Genomic DNA, 23781 nt, shown 5'->3' with positions numbered 1-23781 from the left:
TTATGATAGTTTACTAAAGATTCAAGAAAAAAGTTGATCTTTTGATCCAAGCTAAGATAGGAATCCACACTATTCATACAATTGATGATTTATAGCAAACAAAAAAATAATTGATTTTCATTATAAGCCCTTGTGTTATTTTAAGGTTGATTTCCTAAAAGTTCTGAGCCTAAGTATGGGAGTAGTATTTAGATCAAGTTGTGTTTGATTCCAAGGTCTTATGCCTCAGAACTATAAGCCACCGCAGGATTATGATTTACCCCAAGTGGGTTAAGATAGTGATCACTAAAGTTAAGATTCTATTCTGATGGCAAGGGTAGAAAAACTCTCCCCAACGTGGGCAAGACGATGGACTCTATGTGAGCTCAAATAGTTTATGGTGGTTAGAAGAAACTCCCAAGTTCCCAGAGTCTCGAAGTCTCCAAAGCCTTATTTTCCTAAGTTCCCAGAGTCTCCAACTCTCCAAAACTTTATAGTCCTAAACTTCCCATGTTTTTGAGTTCCCAAAGTGCTATTCCCCTCAAGATAAAAGCATAAGTTTTGAAAGTTATTATTTTAAGATTCCTTTTGCTTACAAGCTTTGAGAATAAGAGGAGAACACAGATTTTAGAAATAAGTATAATGACTCATGATATTTATGTTACATGTTTAATTATTCATGATTTATGAGATTTAGATTTCAGATTTATTCAAGCTATGTGAGTCATTTATATCAGCATGCATGGTTTTATAAAGAGTAATGATATAGTTGACTTAATGCATACACCCCCATATACTCAGTACATCCTCAAAATACTGATCCATAAATATGTATATATTCTACATTGTCTCATAATGTAGGTACAAGATCTAGTAGATACATTTTGACTCAGACAGTTGCAGATTCCAGCCAGCAAGGTGATGAGTCTTACTTAGGGGACTTCAGTTGGATTTATTTATGTTGTTTATTTTCTTACTTATATGTAGTAATTAGTGATAGATGGAGTAGCTTCCTAACTATTTATAGTCAGCATAGTAGAGGTTTCACAGATATCAGTTAGAGTCAGTATTGTAATTTCAGTCCCTCTCTTCAGACTTTATTAGAATATAAAAGTGGTATCAGTTTTGTGTTTTATAGATTTTAGTATTTCTCTATTTTTATGCACAGTAAACTCCATCACTCATTCATATTTAATTAGTTTCTTATTAGTATACCATTAGAAGGGTTATATTGGTATCACTTGTGGTCCTAAGCAGCGTATGGCGTCTTGGGACAGATTTTTAAGGCATTACAAACTTGGTATCAGAGCATAAGGTTCAAGTGTCCTAGGGTGTCTGTGAAGCCGTGTCTAGTAGAGTCTTGCGGAATGGTACAGAGATGTCTATATTTTTCTTTGAGAGGCTTCAAGGCATTTAGGAAATGCCTCTATTCTTTTAAATCTCAAATCGTGCTATAAAAAGATTCTCTAAGAAACTTAAATCGCTTCTCATCCTACTCTAGTGAGTTCATCTCTACCTTATTTTCAAGGTACCATAAATAGACAAGCTTAATTATCCACAGATAGTTATGGGATTAGAAGAAGGCTAGAGAGTATCCCATCAGCGCTTTTGAGTTCCAAAGATTGAAGTGTTTTGTCGTGCACTAAGCCCAAGTCAGATGTGCTTTCAGATTCCTCCTCAGAATCCATAATGTTAATCTATACATCGCCATCTATACATTATTTTTGAGATAACACAATTAGCAAGTTCCAATTTCCTCCCCTGATAATGCTCACAAATTTACTAGTAAGAAGTTTCAGAAAGAACCCAAAGGGTTTGAGAGGAGCTTTTTAGTATGTCATTGGTCCCTTAAGCTGAAAGTTATATCCTCATTCTTATGAGTTATTCAGTTGATGCAGAATTAGATATGTATTAAGATTTCCCATTGACCTCTTTAATATAGATAATGCTTATGAGAAGAGATAGTATGAACCTAGACTGTTAAGTGTTGTATGCATTCGAGGGATATTATGAAATTCAATGTTATGATTTATGAATAGTAGAACCTTATTATAGTTAAAAGTATGGGAATAGAAAAGTAGTGGCAAGAAGAATGAGCATGATGATTGATAAAAAGTATAGAGATAAATTTATGCATGCTATAGATTTTGCATTATGCTTATATGTTCTTGTGTGTTAGTTTGGTGGAGGATAGAGAGGAACTTATTAGTTAAGGTGAATTATTATTTGCTTGAAGTACGAAAGAAGTTATTGATGGTATTTATTGTAATTAAAAGTATAGGATATTCATAACGTATTTGGTGGTTTAGTATAATTAATTTAAGCTTTACTAGAGGTTGCAAAAAGGAGTTTAGCTGAAATTTATAGAGCTATGATAGTAATTTAGATGTATAGAAGGGTAAATAGCAATGATGTGTATAAGGAGGATGTATTAATGGATTATGATAAGATAGGCCATATGATTATGATAAAATATTATTGCTATGAAGTTTTAGTGGACTATTGTTTCTTGATGTTTTATTTTATAGATTCCAAGTGAGATTAGAATGTGAGGTTAATCATGCCTAGCACCAGACGCTAAGTTTGAATAGTAGATGATTAGCAAGGTGGATGTAATAATTTATTGGTTAGTGTGGTTAGTTTTATGGAAGTGATCTAGTAAGCTTGAACAGTGTATGTAAGAGCTTAAGTTTATTTGTTCGCAATGAAGTATGATGTTACAGGAATGATGTAGAGGAGTGCCCAAGGTGATATGGAGCTTCATTATTTTTGAAGCTTATAAGTGTTGTGTGGTTAGTAGTACCCCTTAAATTAATAAGTATGAATGAGGTCGTGTAGTAGATGGTATTCTTGTCAGTTAACTTATGGGTTACAGGTTGGTAATGTGGTAAGTTAGAGGTGATATTAGTAGAGTATAAGGAAAGTTCAGTAAAGGTTTAGAGATATCCATGTTTAGTGTTAAAATCTAAGTTGGTGAGTGTTTAAGTTGTTATATGATGGTTTATGGGGCTATAGAAACCTAAGAGTTTAATCTTAGAAGAAGGTGTTAGCATTGGGGTGTTATACGTGACCATATAGTCCTTCAAGGTAAGTTTAGTTTAATATGTATTGATTTTATCCTAGACTCTAGAATAAAGTGGATGCGATTTAGATTAATATTTATATAGTGGTTCACAGACTGAGAGTGATGGCTTAAGTCTAAGGGAGAGACAACAAAAAGAGTAACCAAGTCAGACTTCAAGGTATTGAGGTCAAGTCGTTGATACACGTCATGGTTAGTTAAAGTTTTATATGCTATGTGTGAGTATTAAAATTTTATGTATGTCTTCTTAAGAATAGTGCATGGAAGTTATTCTTGATAGAAGTTTGTAGGATATCAAAAAGATGCTTTATGAGCATTTGTTTAGAAGTGCATATGGGGTTATGAATATAGGCTTGAATGTCATGTTTGTATACATGCGGAAGGATGCATTGAGCATTAGTGAATGTCTAGTACTAGGTAGATTATACTTGTTGGAGTGGTAATAAGGATTATTCTGGAGATAAGAAGTTGTGAAAAGTGCAGATGTGTGTGAATTCATGATTCTAATTGGTGTTATGTTATGGTGCTATGTATGATACCTTGTGATTTTGAGTTAGGATTGACCATAGCGAGAGAGTTGGGTTCAGTTAGACTTTGGTAGATGGATTTTTCAACGGACATGTAAGAATTATAAGTTGAGTCAATGAGTATGGTGTTTAAGGGGAAAATTTAGTTGACAGAGTATTTTAGATGTGTGGCTAAGTTTTAAAGTGAGAAGTTGCATTGCTTGAGGCCTAGTACTTCTATCCCAACTTATGATTCACAGGTCTATGTTCTATGCTATATTTGGAGCAATGTTGTAATTCCTTATTTTGAGGTTTTGTTCAGATCATGCCCAAAGTCCCTTACTCCCTAATAGATTTAGAAATTTCTTAGAAAGGTGTTGAAGAAATGCCCTATTTAGGGGAGAGCATTCAGTATGAGTCAGTCCGTGCAGCCAGAAATCCAGTTTACATCTTTCGATTTTGTCCAGTCTCACTACCTAAAATTTTGTGACTATGACTATTTCAAGAGATAGTTTAATCGCATCCGAGTAGATTGCCAAATTCAGTTCTATACATGAATCATGCATTAGTTTCAAATTCAGCTATTAAAGTCATGGTTTAGTTCATAAGTATCCTGTATATCATCTTAGTCTTTTATAGTATTTCAACAAAATTAGTATCATTCGGGGATAAATGATCCCAAGAATGAGGTGTTGTAATACCCCGAGTTATAATGTCATAAACCTCTCATCTTTTCTTCCCGAACTCAGATCCAGTCGAAGGTAATACTCTTTCTTAATTCAGTTCTTTTCTAATCAAAGATTCAGCTATATAACTATTTTTATTATAAGTTCATGCATTCCCAAAAGTACGCAAAGGATTAGAATGATGTAGAATCAGTTTAGTAATTTATTTCAGCAGTGCATCCTCAGTTTCCTTAGCTAGCCAACCTCATTTGAGGATGAATGTTCCCAAAGGGGAGATATTGTAATACCCCAACAATCCCAACCGATAGTAGAACCATGCTTCAAGCTCCTAAAAAATAAATTTTAGTGATTTGGTAGTTTTATGATCTAGTTTTATGTGTATTAAGGCCTCAAATATGTCCTATCTATTAAGCGAACTAAAACATCCCTTACCGATTAAATTCTTGAGAAGGATTTTGCTATATTCAACTTCAAATAAGAATATATTTTTTATACTACAAATTTTTGAGCTCATGACCCACAAATAGATATATAATTGAATTACCTTTCCAACGATACCAATTTTGCCAAAATCTGGTATCGGGGTAAAATGTTATGGCTATTTTACAGTTAGCTATCTGGACTGCCAAAGTGCGACGGAAAGGCGGACGGACCATCGCCCAAACCATCGAAACTGAAGTAGAAAGCCTGTTTTTTGGCCAAAAAGAAATGGATTGAAGGGATGGTCCGTCCCCAAGGTGACGGTTCGTCGCCCAAACCATTGGGGACCTCTGTTTAGCAATTTTAAGCCATTTTAAAAATGATTTTTGGGTCTATTCCACCCTTTTTAACACCTAATTAAATCAAATCAAAGAACACAACTTCACCTTCATCCATAGCATCAAAATTACGGTTCCTCTCAAGACTATCTCCCAAGAACAATATTCAAGAACCTCTTCAAGAAAACTCAAGAATCAAAACATCGCCATTCAAGAACCTTCAAGAAAATCCTCTAAGAACATTCTCAAAGCTTAAAAAGTTAACTTGTTCCATTGAATCAAATCAAATAAGGTATGTGGGGTTTCAACAAGGACAAATCTTTCATCCTTGTGCCCAAAACTTGTTTTAAATTACAAGTTACTGAATTTTAAGTGATTTCCCATGAAATTGAAGTTAGGGTTTATACCCAATTCTTATTGTTTGGATATTTTGAGATTTTAAGTGATTGGATGTTGAATTTCATGACTATTTTAACATAGTTATGCATGTAATGCAATTTTTCAGATTTTTCAATTGAGTTTAAGCATGATATTGTGATTATTAATTTTATTATTTTGATATTATCGAAGTATTTTCAAGAAGCATATTAAGCATGATGATTTGCTATGAATTTACATGAGTTTGAAACATGGGTTTTAAGCACTAATATTTAGTCTTGATATTTCAAGAAGATGGTGATTTTAAGCCTCTTTGATGATTGTTTACCAAAGATTCAAGGAAGAAGTTGATCTTATGATCCAAGCTAAGATAGGAATCTAATGTTGGGCGTATTTATACGTCCAAGAACCATAACTTACCCATGTTTTAGCTAAGTTTTGAGGATAAAATACATAATTCTTGCACTTTTAGTCTATTTTTAGTTAAGTGAGCTGACCTATGTTATTCGCATGCTTTTCAGGTACTAATGAGGAAGATTTCAGCACTTTGGGGACCTGTGGACAGTCAAGGAAAACTTCACATAAAAAGGAAAGCAGCTTTTGGACTGAATGTGATGTATGGGAACTTTTTCCCGGGCAAACTCAATATTTTTAAATAGTTAAGGATGCAGTAGCAATTTATTAGAGAAGGATGTTATTAAAAGCATTATTGCTGAATTTTTAGGGATGATTCACATGATTGACATTCTGTATTATTTTGAGAAACAAGGGAAAAATGGCTTAGCTTGAGGACAGAGAGAGAGAGAAACGTGTTTCTCTCTTAATTTCGCTAGTCACCTTCATCACCAAGATCATTCGAAGTTTTGGTATGATGAATACTTCTATTTTGATTTCTGTTTTATTCATGAGTAGCTAAGTTTCTTTGTTAGGGTTATGGAAACCTTGTAGTATACTCTCTATTACTATGGGTTTTTGAATTTATGATGTGTAAATCCACTTATATCATTACTCTGTTCATTTTGATTAAATTCTCGTGGTTGCAAACATAGGGAATGCGTCATTATAGCAATAACTTGTTCGACAGAAAAGTTACTATTTGGAAAAGAGAGTGTGACAAGAAAATAGGGTTTCCAACCTCTATTTCACACGTTAATGCCCTAGAAGGATTAACGTCTTGGAGAGTTCGTACAATTTGTTATACACTTTGGATTCGAGAGAACTAAGGTGAATAAATCCTTGATGGTTGAAAAACACTTGGATTTAGAATTAGAATACGCCTCTTTATAAGTGCATGCATGTATAAAATCCGTATTACCCATAGTTAATTGAGAAGTAGAAGCTACAAGGTGGACATAACCCTAACTTGTCATTCTCTGTGATCAAATATAATTACACATATCATCTCATCGTTACACTGTTAATATTATTGTGCACTTAAACCAAATCCCCCTTATCTTGGAACCTTCGACCAACAGTCTAATAATAATCGCAATACTTAGTGATCATAGTATTCCCTGTGGGATTCGACACCCAACCCAGTTTTGTTCTATATTTGACAACGACCGCTTACACTTTCCAACAAGAGTTGTAATTTGGGCGTATCAAATTTTGGCGCCGTTGCCAGGGAATACGGTTGTCAACTAAGTCTGTGATAGTTAATAGACCCTTTGGTCAAAGATTCTCAAATTTTACTTTTGTTTGTTGTTTTTGTTTTGTTCAAGTTTAGTGGAGTGCATGCCAAATACACGAAGTTCTGGTCAACCATTATTACCTATAAATCCTCAACCACATCTCATTCACAGAATTGATGCACAACGTGACCTTGAAAGGATAGCTACTCAATAAGAGCAGGCTAGATTAGCTGCATTGGCAGCTGCACAAGTAAATCAACAGAATGCTGATAACCCTGGTCGGGTACCAAATCTTGAAGATTAGGATGTGGGTGATGATGAGTTATTAAATCCAAGGCGTGCAGATGATGTGGTTGCACCAGTGAACAGGAATGTCAATAAAGATCGTCAAGCTAGCATGAGACCTGAACGCCGAGCTGTGCAAGTTGCTTTTGATGATGATGATGACGACTTGGATGGGGCTGGTGCCACAGGCGCTATTATTCCTCCGCCCTTGGCACCCGGAGCCAAGTTCAATATCACTAGCACCATGATCCAGCTATTGCAACTCAAAGGGTTATTTGGTGAACTTGCAGGCGATGATCCGAATATGCATCTGATTAATTTTATCTCAACATGCAAATCGTTTGACAATCCAGGGGTTGGATAGAATGCGATCCAGCTGCGTTTATTTCCATTGTCTCTATCTGGAGAGGCAACTCTATGGTTAAACGGGCTAACTCCTGACTCTATTACCAATTGGAGGCAACTAAAAGAAGATTTCCTAGAAAGATTCTTTCCGCCATCCATGAGAGCACAACTAAGAGATGAGATGAGCAATTTCAGACAGCTTCCAACTGAAGCTCTTCACGAGACATGGGAGAGGTTCAAGAAGAAGCTTATGCGGTGCCCAAATCATCAGATGACCAATGTCCACTTGATGGAAATATTATATAGGGCTTTAAACTCGGTGACTAAGCTAGTGGTTGATAATGCTGCGGGTGGATCATTCATGGACCTTACTTTTATTGAGGCATGTGATATGCTGGATCGTATGACAAAGCAGAGTAGAGCTTGGCATACCAGGGATTCTGAGGTAGCAAGCTCTACTGTATATACTGGCATGACAGTAGAACAAAAGCGAAGAGAAGAAGAACGTGATCAGGATATGGCTCACATAAAAATGCAGATGGACCTTCTTACCAAGCATTTATTATTAGGGAAGACAAAAAGGTCAAGGCTGTTGTACCACAGGGAAGAGATGACTCTGATTCTGAGAAGGAAGCAAATTACTTGAATAATCAGGGGGGTTTCCGAGGCAATGTCTAAGGAAACCAAGGTCGGAACTATTATGAAAAATCCGAATACAAGGACCGAGACCAAGGGAATTGGAAGAATAAGAATGACAGGAGCAGTTTATATGTCCCTCCTGGAAGTCGTGAAGCTGCTGCACCTAGCTCTAGGAAGATGTCCATGGAGGACATGATGGCTAAGCTGTTAAAAGGAGTGGAGGCAACCAACACGGGAGTAACTGAGGTAAAAAATGATTTGTCCTCAATAAATCAATTGGTTGACTCGCATTCCACTTCAATAAAATAGCTGGAACAACAAATGAGTCAACTATCAGTGGCATTCACTCAAAGAAAAGCTGGTACAATACCGAGTGACACTGTCCAAAATCCAAGAAAAGATGGATCATGTTTGGCTATTACAACCAGGAGTGGTAAAGTGTTGGAAAATCCGTCCAAGGGGAAGCCCGTGGTTGATAGTATAGGGGAGAATGTTATTGAAGCAGATTGTGATGATTCTGTAGAAGTTGAAGATCAGGGTGAGAACGTTCATGATACTACACCTAGATGCCAGCAGTCTGAAAAGATTGATAATGGGAAGCACAATAAAAAAGAAGTGGTGGAGAAAACTCTTCCAAATCCACCACCACCTTTTCCTCAGAGACTGAAGAAGAAGGCTGATGACACCAGGTTCAGTAAATTCATGACCATGCTGAAGCAACTGACTATTAATGTACCTTTGGTGGAGGCACTGGTGTAAATGCTAGGGTACGCCAAATTCATGAAGGACCTTTTGACAAAGAAAAGGGCAGAGAGCTATGAATTGGCAGATAATTTTCATCATTGCAGTGCAATTACCATGAGGTCTTTAGTACAGAAGAAGGTAGATCAGGGTGATTTCACTATTCCTTGCACGGTTGGATCTTTAGATTTTGCTAAGGCGTTATGTGATTTGGGGGCTAGGATTAATTTGATACCACTAGCCATTTATAGATAGTTGGGGTTAGGGGATCCTACACCAACCAACATGCGGCTTGTAATGGAAGAATAGGTCGGTAAAATAACCTGTTGGTATCTTGTATGATGTATAGTGAAGGTTTTTACCTTCATTTTTCCTGCAGACTTTGTTATTTTAGATTGCGAGGTAGATTTTAAGGTTCCCATAATCTTGGGTCGACCATTCCTTACAACAGGAAGTGTACTTATTGATTTATGAGCAAATGAGCTTTTATTTCGGATGAATAACAAAGTGGTACATTTTGATGTATGCAAATCAATGAAGCAGCCCAAAGATATGAATGTGTTCTCTATAGCTGATGTTTATTATGAGGATGAGAAGGAATTATCTTTAGAGAAGCAGCTTACTGTTGAGCCATTGGCTGCTGTGCTTTTGAACTTTGAGCGTGAGGATGTTGAAGAGTACGAAGACACTATCTGTGCTTTGACAGGAATAGGGTCATATTCATATGCCCCCAAGAAGCTGGACCTTGACCTTAAGAATCGACCTTCACCATCGGCAAAGCCATCCTTTGAAGAGCCACCGCTGCTATAATTAAAAGAGCTACCCAGTCATCTAAGGTATGTGTTCTTGGGTAGTGGAAATACACTGCCGGTTATTATTGCTGCTAATTTAGGTGAACAACAGGCAGAGGCTCTCATCTATGTTCTTAAGAGGTACAAGAGAGCTATTGGTTGGACTATTGCTGATATAATTGGTATCCCTCCTGGTATATGTATGCACAAGATTCAGCTCGAGGAAGATTGCATACCCACTATTGAGCATCACCGTCGTCTGAATCTACCTATGTAAGAGGTGGTGAAGAAGAAATCATAAAGTGGTTAGATGCAGGGGTGATGTATCCAATCTCAGACCGTAAATGGGTGAGTCCTGTACAATGTGTGCCTAAAATAGGGGGCATGATAGTAGTAGCAAATGAGAAGAATGTGCTAATTCCACTCAGGCCTATCACAGGGTAGAGGGTGTGTATGGATTACCGGAAGATAAACTCGTGGACGTTAAAGGACCACTTCCCAATGCCATTCATGGATCAAATGCTTGATCAATAGGCAGGGAAGGGATGGTTTTGTTTCTTGGATGGTTATTCCGAATATAATCATATTTGCATTGCTCCTAAAGATCAAGAGAAAACCACTTTTACATGCCCATACGGTACTTTTGCATTCAAATAAATGCCATATGGGCTATGTAACGAACCTGCCACTTTTCAGTGGTGTATGATGTCCATTTTCTCTGATATGGTTGAAGACACCTTGGAGGTGTTTATGGATGACTTTTCGGTTGTAGATGAGTCATTTGAGTCATGCTTGGCAAATCTGAGTATGGCTTTGCAGCGATGTATGGAATTCAATCTGGTGCTAAATTGGGAGAAGTGCCATTTTATGGTTAAGAAAGGCATTGTTCTCGGGCATAAGGTCTCCAAAAAGGGAATTGAAGTTGATCGAGCCAAGATTGAAGTTATCGAGAAACAACCACCTCCAATTTCTGTAAAGGGGGTTCGTAGTTTTCTCAGTCATGCTGGTTTTTATCGAAGGTTTATTAAAGACTTCTCTAAGATTGCAAACCCATTATGCAAACTTTTGGAGAAGGAGGCATAGTTTTACTTTGGTGAAGATTGCTTGAAGGCATTTGAATGCCTCAAAGAAAAGCTAGTTGAAGCCCCTATTATTGTAGCACCTGATTGGTCTCTACCTTTTGAAGTTATGTGTGATGCAAGTGGTGTAGCCTTGGGTGCTGTACTTGGTCAGAAAAGAGAAAAGCTATTTCATCCAATCTACTATGCGAGCAAGGCCTTGAATGGAGCACAAAAGAACTATACTGTCACTGAACAAGAGCTTCTAGCAGTTGTTTATGCTTTTGAAAAGTTCCGTGCTTACTTTTTGGGAACCAAGGTAGTGGTTCATACAGATCATGCGGCTCTAAGATATCTAATTGCAAAGAAGGATGCTAAGCCAAGGCTAATTAGGTGGGTGTTACTGCTTCAAGAATTTGATTTCAAGGTAAAGGATAGAAAAGGTTGTGAAAACCAAGTAGCTGATCATCTGTCTAGACTTGAGAGTGAGCACACAGTGCAGACCAACCTTGATATTGATGATGCATTCCCCGACGTAGATATTCTAGCAACTATGGTGGAAAACTTACTGTGCTATGCAGATTTTGCTAACTATGTGGTAAGCGAAGTGATTTCTGAGAATCTCTCCTTCCATTAAAAGAAAAAGTTCATGCATGATGTGAAACATTACTTCTGGGATGAGCCTTATCTTTTTTGATGATATGTTGATGGTATTATTAGGCGGTGCATCCCAGATGTAGAGGTGCCTAGTATACTGGAAGCGAGCCATGCTTCTCAAGTTGGAGGTCACCATGCAGGTGATCGGACGGCCAAGAAAGTACTGCAAAGTGGCTACTATTGGCCTTCATTATTCAAGGATGCCTACGATTTTGTAAGAAGATGTGATCAGTGTCAGCAGCAAGGTTCTATCTCAAAGCACCATGAGATGCCCATGTCCAAAATGCTTGAAGTAGAGTTATTCGATGTCTGGGGTATTGATTTCATCGGCCCATTTGTGAGCTCATTTGGGATGAAATATATCTTAGTTGCTGTGGATTATGTATCCAAATGGGTTGAAGCAATCGCGCTAGCTGATAATGAAGGTAAGAGTGTTGTGGCATTCTTAAAGAGAAATATCTTCTCTCATTTTAGGGTACCCCGTACCATCATAAGCGATGGAGGATCACATTTCTACAACAAGCTGTTCAAAGCCGTATTGGTAAAGTATGGGGTTAAGAAACATAAGGTAGCTACACCGTACCACCCACAAACTAGTGGGCAGGTAGAGGTTTCAAATCGGGAAATCAAGCTGATCCTTGCTAAGACTGTGAATGCCAGCAGGAAAGATTGGTCCAGGAAGCTGGATGATGCCTTATGGGCATATAGGACCGCATTTAAGACACCAATTGTCATGTCACCATACCAACTAGTTTATGGAAAGGCTTGTCACTTGCCAATTGAGCTAGAACATAAAGCAATGTGGGCATTGAAGAAGCTTAATCTGAACTGGGATGATGCTATAAATATGAGATTAGGGCAGCTGAACAAGATGGATGAATTCCATCTAAATACATATGAAAGAGCAGATCTTTACAAGGAAAGGATGAAAAAGTACCATGATCAGAGGATTATCCAATGAAACTTTCAGAAAGGCGATTTGGTACTCATTTTCAACTCCATACTGAAGCTGTTTCTAGGTAAGTTGAAGTCTAAATGGTCTGTTCCATTCAGAATCAACCAAGTTTACTCATCTGGAGTAGTGGAGTTAGAAAACGATGATGGTAGTTTCTTTAAGGTGAATGGCCAAAGAGTGAAGCTATATATCGGTCCAACCGACTTGATAAAATGTATAGACACCATATATCTTGATGAAGTCTGAGTAATCGAGATAACTATGTCATGCCGCGATAATAAATCAACTGCTACATGGGAGGCAACCTATCATTTTAATCATTTTTGTTTTACTAGGAGTTTGTTTTTGATAAATAAAAATTCAAAAAGATGAGTCGAGCCACGACCAAAACTAAGGCGCTTGGTGGGAGGCAACCCATCCTTCTAATCATTTTTGTTATTTTTGATTAAGTGTAGGTGCATGGAGCACAAAGGAGAAAATTAGTCCAAAATTTTGATTTGAAAGTTAGTCATGTCAATGGTGGTAAGTCTAGGAATGATGGAACAATACAAGTAAGTGGGAATGGTCAAATGTGTAAGGCTCAAAGTTAGGTTAGGCGCCGTCTATGCCAACATAGGCAATAGGTTAGGTGCCGCCTATGCCAACATAGGAAATAGACTAGGCACCGCCTATGCCAAAATAGGCGATAGGCTAGGCGCCGCCTATGCCTTCGCCTATGCTCACTGCCTTACATAGGCAATAGGCTAGGCGCCGCCTATGCCAACATAGGCAATAGGCTAGGCGTCGCCTATGCCAATATGGGCGATAGGCTAGGCGCCACCTATGACTTCGCCTATGCTCACTGCCTCACATAGGCGATAGGCTAGGCGCCGCCTATGCCAACATAGGCAATAGGCTAGGCGCCGCGTATGCCAACATAGGCAATAGGTTAGGCGCCACCTACTTATGCTTAGGCGATGCTATAGGTGCCGCCTATCAACGTGAATTTTTCCTACTAACCCGAGTGTGAATGGACCAACCCGACCCATGTCTTATCTTTTAAATATATCCTCTACCCTTAAGCACCACTCAATTTTTCTTCAACCTAAGCGCCGCCCAAGCACCCTTGTCCTCTCCAAGCTTTTCTCTTTTCTCATCTAATCATGCAGGCTCACCTTCCCGATTCATCACGAATTAATCACCAAGTAATTTGTTCTTTCATGTTCCGTAGTTGTTTCAGTGCTACGCTTATAATGGTCAACTAGATTTTGTAGTGTTTCTTGGTGATAAGAGTATGGTTAGTTTATTATGATTTTTGAAAAATACATCTCATTGAGTGAAAGGATTCTTGTGGGTATTCTTGATTTTACTCCGGCATGTATTGATTGGTATTCACTATCATAATTTTTTTTATTATTATGGAGTTGAAATTTTAAAGTTAATGCATAATTTTGGGAGTTGTAAGCTTGACTATGTGAGTGACTCGTTCATCGATGTAATGGTCATGGTTAAACAAAAGCATAACATTGTGTAATTGTTTCTATGCTATAGCATGATAAGAGTTCTATGTGGTAGTCTTCCTCAAAGATTGCATTGCTCCAATGAAATAAAGTTGAGAATGATAGTCAAGATTACACGACCATTGTGTGCTGCTTCTCTATATCAAACTAAGAAATTGTTATGTAAAGTGAAGGGTTGAAAGTGTGACTGCGCTAATAATGTTATTGGCACATACCACCTAAATGTATGTCGATGAAGTCTGAGTAATCGACATCACTCACTTAATTAGTTTGTGCAAACAAATTAAGTGTGGGGTGGTGCCATCACTATTTTTCTTTTTCAATTATAGTGAATTTTACAAAATGAGACTAACATGACCCTATTATGATCTCAGGTAACATGGCTCCGAAAGGTCGACAGGGAAAGGAGAAAGCATCCACCTCACAAAAAGGTCAAAAAAGGTCAAGAAAAGACTAGGCTGATTCCTCCTCTCTTCAAGTGCCTCGATGCACTTTTGGGATCAAGTGGGTTCTGGAGGAGGAAAAGAAGGAATGGTATAGAAACAATAAAGTGAAGAAATATGTCCATGTGGAGTTGATGCAGAAGAAAAGTTTAGCAAAGAACTGCCCTCGCATTTTAGCAAAGATTATGGCAATAAATCTTGACTTTATCTTCCGAGACATGGGCGAATGTAATCTTGATTTGACTCAAGAATTTTATGCCAACTGGTCCCCAAGTACTGCGGGAAATGAAGTAAAGATTTGGGGGCAAGTCTTGCAATTGAACGCTGATTTCTTCAACTCTTTCCTGGGTATTCCAAGTGTGGATCAATCACCACTCAAAGAGCTCTACAACAGACCTTCCTACAGAGCCATCAGACATACGTTGTGTGGATCAAGGTCCATGACCCAGTGGACTCGTCACAAAGATAATGGTCGTCACAATACTTACCCATATGCTTGTTTGAACAGAGAAGCTCACATATGGTTAAGAATAGTCAATTCCCACTTGATTCCTGGGACACAATACACTAAGGCCACACGTGATCGAGTCTACTTGGTATATGCTCTAATGACGGATGTTTCCATCAACAATGGTGCAGTGATACGAATGTCGATGCGAAAAGCAAGGGTGCACAAAAGATCCCATTTCAGTTTTGGCAATTTGTTGACTGCAATTTTAAGGAAAGAGCACATTGAGGAGGAGCCAGCAGACCATAAGTTTCCACATAACCCGAAGAGGGTAGATCTCACGAAAATCAAAGATCCAGAAATTGGTCAAGCCATCAACTTTACCACTGCTGAGAGACATGCTCGAGATTAGAGTTTTTTCCGCCATCTGTATGGCATGACTAGGTTCACTATGATGAATGGGGTTCATCTGCTAACTGATGCAGAGCTTCGGCTGTTGGACTATAACTACCCACTTAATGAGTATGCTCGGGCCATGTGTGGAGTGGGGGTAAATTTTGAAGAACCTCTAGATGATGATGTACCGACAGACGATGATCACCAGCTGCTAGACTCTAATGTGGAGGACAAATCTAATGATAAAGACTCCGATGATGATTCTGATACAGGGGGTATGATCCCGGATGTAGAGGAGGAGTCTGACTAACCAGGATTTTGCTTATTTATTTACACTGAGGGCAGTGTGTTCCTTCTTAGTGTGGGGTGTTGCACTGCGTACTACTTGCCCGTATTTATTCTATAGTCATTTTGATTTAGTCGCAGTTAGTTAGTTGTAATTAGTCAGAGTTTGCATGAAATTGTTCTTATAGACGGCATGACATTATAATAGGAGTTTGTGCTGAATCACTACTATTGAAACATTTAGGCTCTAAGTTGTGACTCATTCTGTGATAATTGCTTGTGGTTTAATTCATTTATCTGTTGGGTCAAGAATCAATAATTCTCCTAATTAAGTTGACCATATGCCATGTGTGTGTAAGATTATTGTATATTCTTTGTTGTGACTGATGCCAGAACATGCCTAGTGTGTGTGTGAAGCGAAATAAAGATTGTGAGTTTAGGAGATGATTTAGGCATTTCTTTGGCAGCCCTGATTTTCTTTTTCTTCTTTTTGCCTACCTTTGTACATTGTCCTAGTGAACACCCTTTGAGCCTTTAGCTATTTTCTTTGGCAACCTTATATGTGGCCTAATCCATTTTTTTTGAAAAGACCATAATTTGATCCAAAAGCTCCTAAGCGCTTTAAATTGTAGAATCAAGTTGAGTAAAGAGTGTGGCAAAATAAAAAGAAAATGGTGAAAGTGATGCCCCAAAGTTTAGTTATTGGTACATGAAAATATTGTGATCAAGGGTGGCTATCATAGGGATGCTAAAAAAATAAAAAAATAAAAAGAGTTGTATATTCCCATCATAGTACTTTTGATTGAGTAACAAAATGGGTGAAAGGGGGTTGATAGATGAAAGGAAGGTAGAGTGGTTGTTAAAAGTTAGGGTAAATGGCATAAGGTAGTGTATTAAAGCGATTACGGAGCATAGTCACCATTTCTAGCCAAAAGAGTCCTACCCGTCCCTTTAGCCTACTTTACAACCCGTAAAGACCTATTTGATCCTAACCTTAGCATTCTGATATTAGTAGAGCATTACACTAAGGGCAAGCATATGGTCATCAGTTTTAATCTAAGAATTCTTTGTGAGAGTGAGAGCAAGCAAGTTCTTATACCCATATTTCTGAAAAATGCAAAACTATGAGTGATTATGTGTAACATTTTGTGTGAGCGCACATGGTTGATGATTGTTGGGTAGTTTTATATGATTTTTTTGGCTTAACTTGTGAATACAAATTAACCAACTTAATGAGTCTATGTTGGAGGGTGAGTTGTTTCTAGTAATGATCAAGAAATCTACTCCTTGTTAATAATTGCAGTGTATGTCTTGTTGAAAATTTTGTGTTGCTCTTGTGTATTTTAGTTAGGTATTCACATGGATGTACTATTTTGTTCTAGGACAAACAAAGCTTTAAGTGTGGGGTGGTGATGTTGGGCGTATTTATACGTCTAAGCACCATAACTTACCCATGTTTTAGCTAAGTTTTGAGGATAAAATACATAATTCTTGCACTTTTAGTCTATTTTTAGTTAAGTGAGCTGACCTATGTGATTAGCATGCTTTTCAGGTACTAATGAGGAAGATTTCAGCACTTTGGGGACCTGTGGATAGCAAAGGAAAACTTCACATAAAAACAAAAGCAGCTTTTGGACTGAATGTGATGTATGGGAACTTTTTCCCAGGCAAACTCAATATTTTTAAATAGTTAAGGATGCAGTAGCAATTTATTAGAGAAGGATGTTATTAAAAGCATTATTGCTGAATTTTTAGGGATGATTCACATGATTGACATTCTGTATTATTTTGAGAAACAAGGGAAAAATGGCTTAGCTTGAGGACAGAGAGAGAGAAACGTGTTTCTCTCTTAATTTCGCTAGTCACCTTCATCACCAAGATCATTCGAAGTTTTGGTACGATGAATACTTCTATTTTGATTTCTGTTTTATTCATGAGTAGCTAAGTTTCTTTGTTAGGGTTATGGAAACCTTGTAGTATACTCTCTATTACTATGGGTTTTTGAATTTATGATGTGTAAATCCACTTATATCATTACTCTGTTCATTTTGATTAAATTCTCATGGTTGCAAACATAGGGAATGCGTCATTATAGCAATAACTTGTTGGATAGAAAAGTTACTATTTGGAAAAGAGAGTGTGACAAGAAAATAGGGTTTCCAACCTCTATTTCACACGTTAATGCCCTAGTAGGATTAACATCTTGGAGAGTTCGTACAATTTGTTATACACTTTGGATTCGAGAGAACTAAGGTGAATAAATCCTTGATTTGAAAAACACAAATCCGTATTACCCATAGTTAATTGAGAAGTAGAAGCTACAAGGTGGACATAACCCTAACTTGTCATTCTCTATGATCAAATATAATTACACATATCATCTCATCATTACACTGTTAATATTATTGTGCACTTAAACCAAACCCCCCTTATCTTGGAACCTTCGACCAACAGTCTAATAATAATCGCAATACTTAGTGATCATAGTATTCCCTGTGGGATTCGACACCGAACCTAGTTAGGTTCTATATTTGACAGCGACCGCTTACACTTTCTAATGAGAGTTGTAATTTGGGCGTATCGGAATCCATACTATTCATACAATTGATGATTTAAAGCAAAGAAAAGCATAATTGGTTTTCATTATAAACCCTTGTGTTGTTTTAAGGTGGATTTTCTAAAAATTCTAAGCCTAAGTATGAGAGTAGTATTTAGCACTGATTTGTGCTTGATTCCAAGGTTTCATGGCCTAGAACTACGAGCCACCATAGTATTATGATTTACCCCAAGTGAGTTAATATAGTGATCACTAATATTAAGGTTTTATTCTAATGGCAAGCACAGAAAAGCTCTCCCTAATGTGTGCAAGACGTTAGACTTCATGTCAGCTCACATGGTTTATGTCGGTTAAAAGAAACTACTAAGTTCCCAAAGTCTTCAAGTTTCCAAAGCTTTATAGTCCAAATTTCCCAGAGTCTCCAAGTCTCCAAAGCTTTATAGTCCTAAAGTTCCCAAGTCCTTGAGTTCCTAAAGTCCTATTCTCCTTAACATAAAAGTATAAGTTTTGAAAGTTATTGTTTTAAGTTTTTTTTCTTAAAAACTTTGAGAATAAAAGGAGAATAAAAATTTTAGAACTAGTATAATGACTCACGAGATTTATGCTATATGTTTAATTATTCATGATTGATGAGATATAGATTTCAGATTTATTCAAGCTATGCAAGTCATTTATATCAGCACACATGGTTTTATAAAGAGTAATGATATTGTTTACTTAATGCATACACCCTCATATACTCAGTACATCGTCAAAGTACTGATCCACATATATATCTATGTGCTACATTGTCATATAATGTAGGTACAAGATCTAAAAGGCACATTCAGACTCAGACAGTTGTAGATTCTAGCCAGCAAAGTGATGAGTCCTCCTACTTCGGAGACTTCAGTTGGATTTATTTATGTTGTGTCTTTTCTTATTCATATGTATTGATTAGCTATAGTTGGATTGGCTTTCCAACTATTTATAGTGAACATAGTAGAGGCTTAACAGATGTCAGTTAGAGTTAGTATTGTAATTTCAGTCCCTCTCTTCAGACTTTATTAAAATGTTAAAGTGGTATCAGTATTGTGTTTTACAGATTTCAGCATTTCTCTATGTTTCCACATAGTAAACTCTCTCACTCATTCATATTTAATCAGTTTCTTAGTAGTATACCATTAGAAGGGTTAGCTTGGGATCACTTGTGGTCCTAAGCACCCTCTAACATCTCGGGATAGATTTTTGGGGCATTACACCTAATTATATTATCAAATTGGGATACTTTACCAGACCCTATTCCTTCTCCCACATAAGATATTCCTTTACCCCAGCCAGTAGTGGGCCAAGGTTCAGCCTATTCTCCACTAGTGTTTATTTCTAAATCACTACTCAAAGATAATTTAGTATAGCTATTGGGTTTAGTTAATGGTTCACAATTTGATGGTTCTCAATCTACCAAAATAGTGGCAAAGAGTCAAGGGCGTAACTGGTAGCCACGATCCCTAGAGTTGAGATTCCTCCAGCATTGGCAGTTGTTGTATGAGCAGTCGCTCAACCTTTTATGTCAATTAAAGCATAAAAGATTACTTTTTAGGGTAGGCTCTGTACTTTGGGCCTATTAGAGACTCACAATGTTCACTAAATTATCTTTTAGTTTGACCTTGTAGCTAGACATTGGTGGAGAAGTTATCTTGTTTCCAAGCCAGCTGAATCTCATCTATTGACATGGACTCAATTTTTTGAGGTTTTATTGGAAAAGTATGGACCTCGTAGCCTTAGAGAGTGTCTGAGAGATTACTTCTCGAGATTGGAGCAATGTTCTATAACTATCTTAGAATATGAGGTTCAATTCTATGAGTTATCCTAACATGCTTAAGCCATTTTTCCATTAGAGTATGAGTAGATTTATGGTTTTATTCGAGAATTGGAACTTTCTCTTTTCATAGATACACAGGGTTTAGTTGTTGTTGGCTAGTCTTTTATTAAGGTCTCTAATTATACTCAGACCATAGAGGAGATACATCATGAGGCCAAGAGGAAGCAATAAGACATTACATTTTTTGGGTATTTTCAAGGGGAACCATAGTGGTTAAAAATTAATAAGTAGAGGTTCTTAGGGTGGATACCCTTTATTCTAGTCTTACCAGCATCTGGGTCAATCTAGTAGGCTGGTTGAAGCCACACTTTAGGATACTAATGGCGGTCAACTCGATTATAGTAATTATCCTGGACATAGCAGCAGTCAGTCTATGAGAGGTGCATATTTTAGGTTTACAAGCCAAGGTAGAAATTCAGGGTCCGTTGGATCTTCTGGATATAGTGTTGCTCTAGAGACATATTATTTATGTGTCCTTTGGATATTTCTCAATAGAGTGTCCCTAGAGTGTGACAGTGGTACCTATAATGCAGAGTATTTTACCGATTAGGTTAGTGACACCCCTATCTAGAGGAGGTATGTAGGGTTGTTGAAGTGTTCCCAAGATTTCTCGTGGAGGTCCTCAAGCAGGTAGAATAGGTGATCGATCAGGCATACAGACAACATGATAGGGGAATAACCAATCCATATCAGACAAGTGGCAGATGAGGTCATTTATATGTTATACCTATTAGACCAGAAATAGAGTCTTTGGATATCGTTATTGCAGATATCGACTTTGTTTTCCATGAACTTACTTTTTCTTATTACTTACAAAAGTTATATGTGTCTGCTTATTACTTACAAAAGTTAGAGTTGTCTTTGGATTCTTTATTTGTACCATTATGTGTATCTACTCTTGTGGGTGATTTTTTAATAGTGGATCGAGTTTATAGATTATGTGTTGTGATCATTCGAGAGCTTCACACTCAGGCTGATAATATTATACTAGATGTGGTGGTTTTTTATATGACTTTGGGATTGGACTGGTTATTCCCCTATCATGCTGTCTTGGATTATTTTCCCAAGACCGCTACCTGAGACATGCTCGTCATACCATCGATGGTGTGGCAAAGATCTATTAGTCGTGCATCGATGGGGATTATTTATTATGTTTGGGCTAGGAGACTTATATTAGGGGTTGTGAGTCTTATATTTATTATATTCATGATGTTAGTGTAGAGAGTCCTTCACTTGATTCTATTACTATAATTCTTGATTTTCCAGATGTCTTTCTTATTAATCTACTTCCTCTTCCTTCTAAGATAGATATTGAGTTTATTATTAATATTGAGCATGGTACCCGACCTATTTCTATGGAACCTTACCATATGGCTCCTACTGTAGTGACCCTCTAAGTCATTTTTCTATATTTCCACTCATTTTTGCTTTTTAGAGATTTTCTATAGTATCCCTAAGTCATTTATGACATAAAGGAACTGACAGTTAGATTACCATGCAGTTCATCTATTTTTTAAATCCAAGTCCCTATTTTGAAGCCTTTAATTATTTGAATTGTTTACCATGCAAAAACATAAGTTAAATGACCTTGTATTCCAATTTTAATAGTTTCAACAACTCTAGAATATCAATTTTAGGTTAGGTGGACACTTTGGTTGGGCCTCGAGGCTCTCAAACTCATTTCATGGCCGAGAGTTAAGAAATATGAAAAGTGGGTATGGGACCCACTTTTCATTAAAAAAACCTCAGGATGGAATTTCCACTTCACCATTGAGTCTAGAACGTCAAATTTGATAGGGTATCATAGTTTGTTTGCACATACGATATTTCAAATGAATCTTGAGAGGATGGTGGAGAGTCGTAAAGATTCTAAGTTTCTAGCAGGTACCTGATATTTGTTGTGACCTCTAAAGCAGCTCTTTGGGATCTGTAGGGGAGAGAGCTTTGGTGGCCCATTGGGAAATTTAGCAACCCTAGATCAGCTTATATGTACTGCTTTAGATGCACCTAGGTTCTTTAGCGGTTTATGTAAAAGCGACCCATGGTCCATTTTAGCAGCCTGGCTTGTAGGGGTGCTTTAGCAGTGAGAGCAAAAGTGGCACAATGTCTGCTTTAGCAGTATCCGTGTGACTGGGAAGGGTATAAATACCCCACATAGCCCGATTTTAACCATTCTTCTCTCATTCTCAAGAGAGTAAAACCATAAATAGTGCATACACTTGGGAGAAACATTTTTTGGTGATCTTGAAGCTTGGGTAAAGTTTATTTACGTGATTCTTCATCAAATTTATGGTAACCTTCCATTATTTTCATTATTTAATTCTCCACTGTTTCCTAAAATCCCTAGAATCTTGGTTCCTTGAGTATTACACCATTATAGCCAAAATTTACCCATTTTTAAGGTAATTGTTCATTAAACATAAAGGGACATAGTGTTGCTTTTGAAAAAGTGATTCCTTAAATAGTCCCCACATGTAATTTTATGTAATTTTAGACCCAAAGCACAAGAGTGAAATATGGGTATCATTGTTCTGATTTTTATGAGTAGATTATGACTTCGATAGTTGGTGGCACCTTGTCGAAACTTCTCGGAAAGAAAAATTGGTTATTTAGCAGATTCTTTAGGCTTTTCTTCAACATCCAAGTAGGATAGGTTTACCTTCATCGTAGATTGAGTTATCTTATAGTATGATTAAGATATTATGCTAGATATGGGGTGGGATTCAGGTGTTGGAAGTAGGAATGAGAATATTTGAATTTGTTGAACCATTTCGACTATATTTAACTTGTACATTAGGAGTAATTAGCTTAGTTACTAATATATTAGGTGAATTTGCCTCCATGGCATTTGTTTAGAATGGAAATGCCTTGGTTGCTTAAACTAGGTGAAATTGCCTTAGTCACTCATGTTAGGGTGGAATTAGTCTTAGTTGCTTAAGTTTGGGAAATTGACTTAGTTGTTATTATTATGGAATTGACTTAGCTGTTCATGTTTACGAAGGATTACTATCATAGGGCTAGTGAAATATCTATAAATGAACTTAGATACCTTATCCTAGTCCGGGTAGAAGTTGCCTTAAATAGATTTCGGGGATTAGAAGTGGGCCCCTTTTGTAAACCTTAGGCCAAGACTTGTTAACTTTATAAACTTATTTACATATGGTATACCCTTATCAATGCTTGGTTTAGGACAAGAGGAGATTGAATATTTTTAATAAGGTTGTGGTTAGATATTTTAAGATTCATGCTAATCCTGGGTATTGATTAATGGTATGGCTTATACATATATACATACATATATACATATATGTGTGTGTGTTTGTGTCATTATTAATATATCTTTCGTATATAATTAATGATATTATTTATAGATATGACTAATGTTGTGGTTTATATACAAACATGATCATTGATATGGCTTTTAGATATGATTAATTATATGGTTTATATATAACGACTAAATATATACATTATTATTGATATGGCTTTCGGATAGGATTAAGGATATAATTATTAGGTATGACTAATGATGTGGTTTATATACATACATGATTACTGATATGGCTTCCAGATATGATTTATTATTTAATTTATGGATATGACTAATGATGTGGCTTATATATATATGATTATTAATATGACTTTCGGATATGATTAATGATATGATTTATAGATAGGACTAATGATACGGAATATATATACATGATTATTGATATGGGTTCTAGATCTGATTGTAGATTTGACTAATTATGTGCATTATATATACATGATTATTGATATGGCTTTCAGACATGATTAATG

At 36.9% G+C, this 23781-nt stretch overlaps 1 pseudogene; it reads left to right on the top strand.

Annotated features, from left to right (window-relative positions):
• The first annotated feature begins 9048 nt into the window (after nt 1-9048).
• Nucleotides 9049-15587, top strand: LOC124887760 (annotated as a pseudogene).
• The last annotated feature ends 8194 nt before the right edge of the window (nt 15588-23781 follow it).

Source organism: Capsicum annuum, chromosome 10, assembly GCF_002878395.1.
Source record: "Capsicum annuum cultivar UCD-10X-F1 chromosome 10, UCD10Xv1.1, whole genome shotgun sequence".
Taxonomy (NCBI): domain Eukaryota; kingdom Viridiplantae; phylum Streptophyta; class Magnoliopsida; order Solanales; family Solanaceae; genus Capsicum; species Capsicum annuum.
This window is presented reverse-complemented; position numbering and strand designations above follow the sequence as displayed.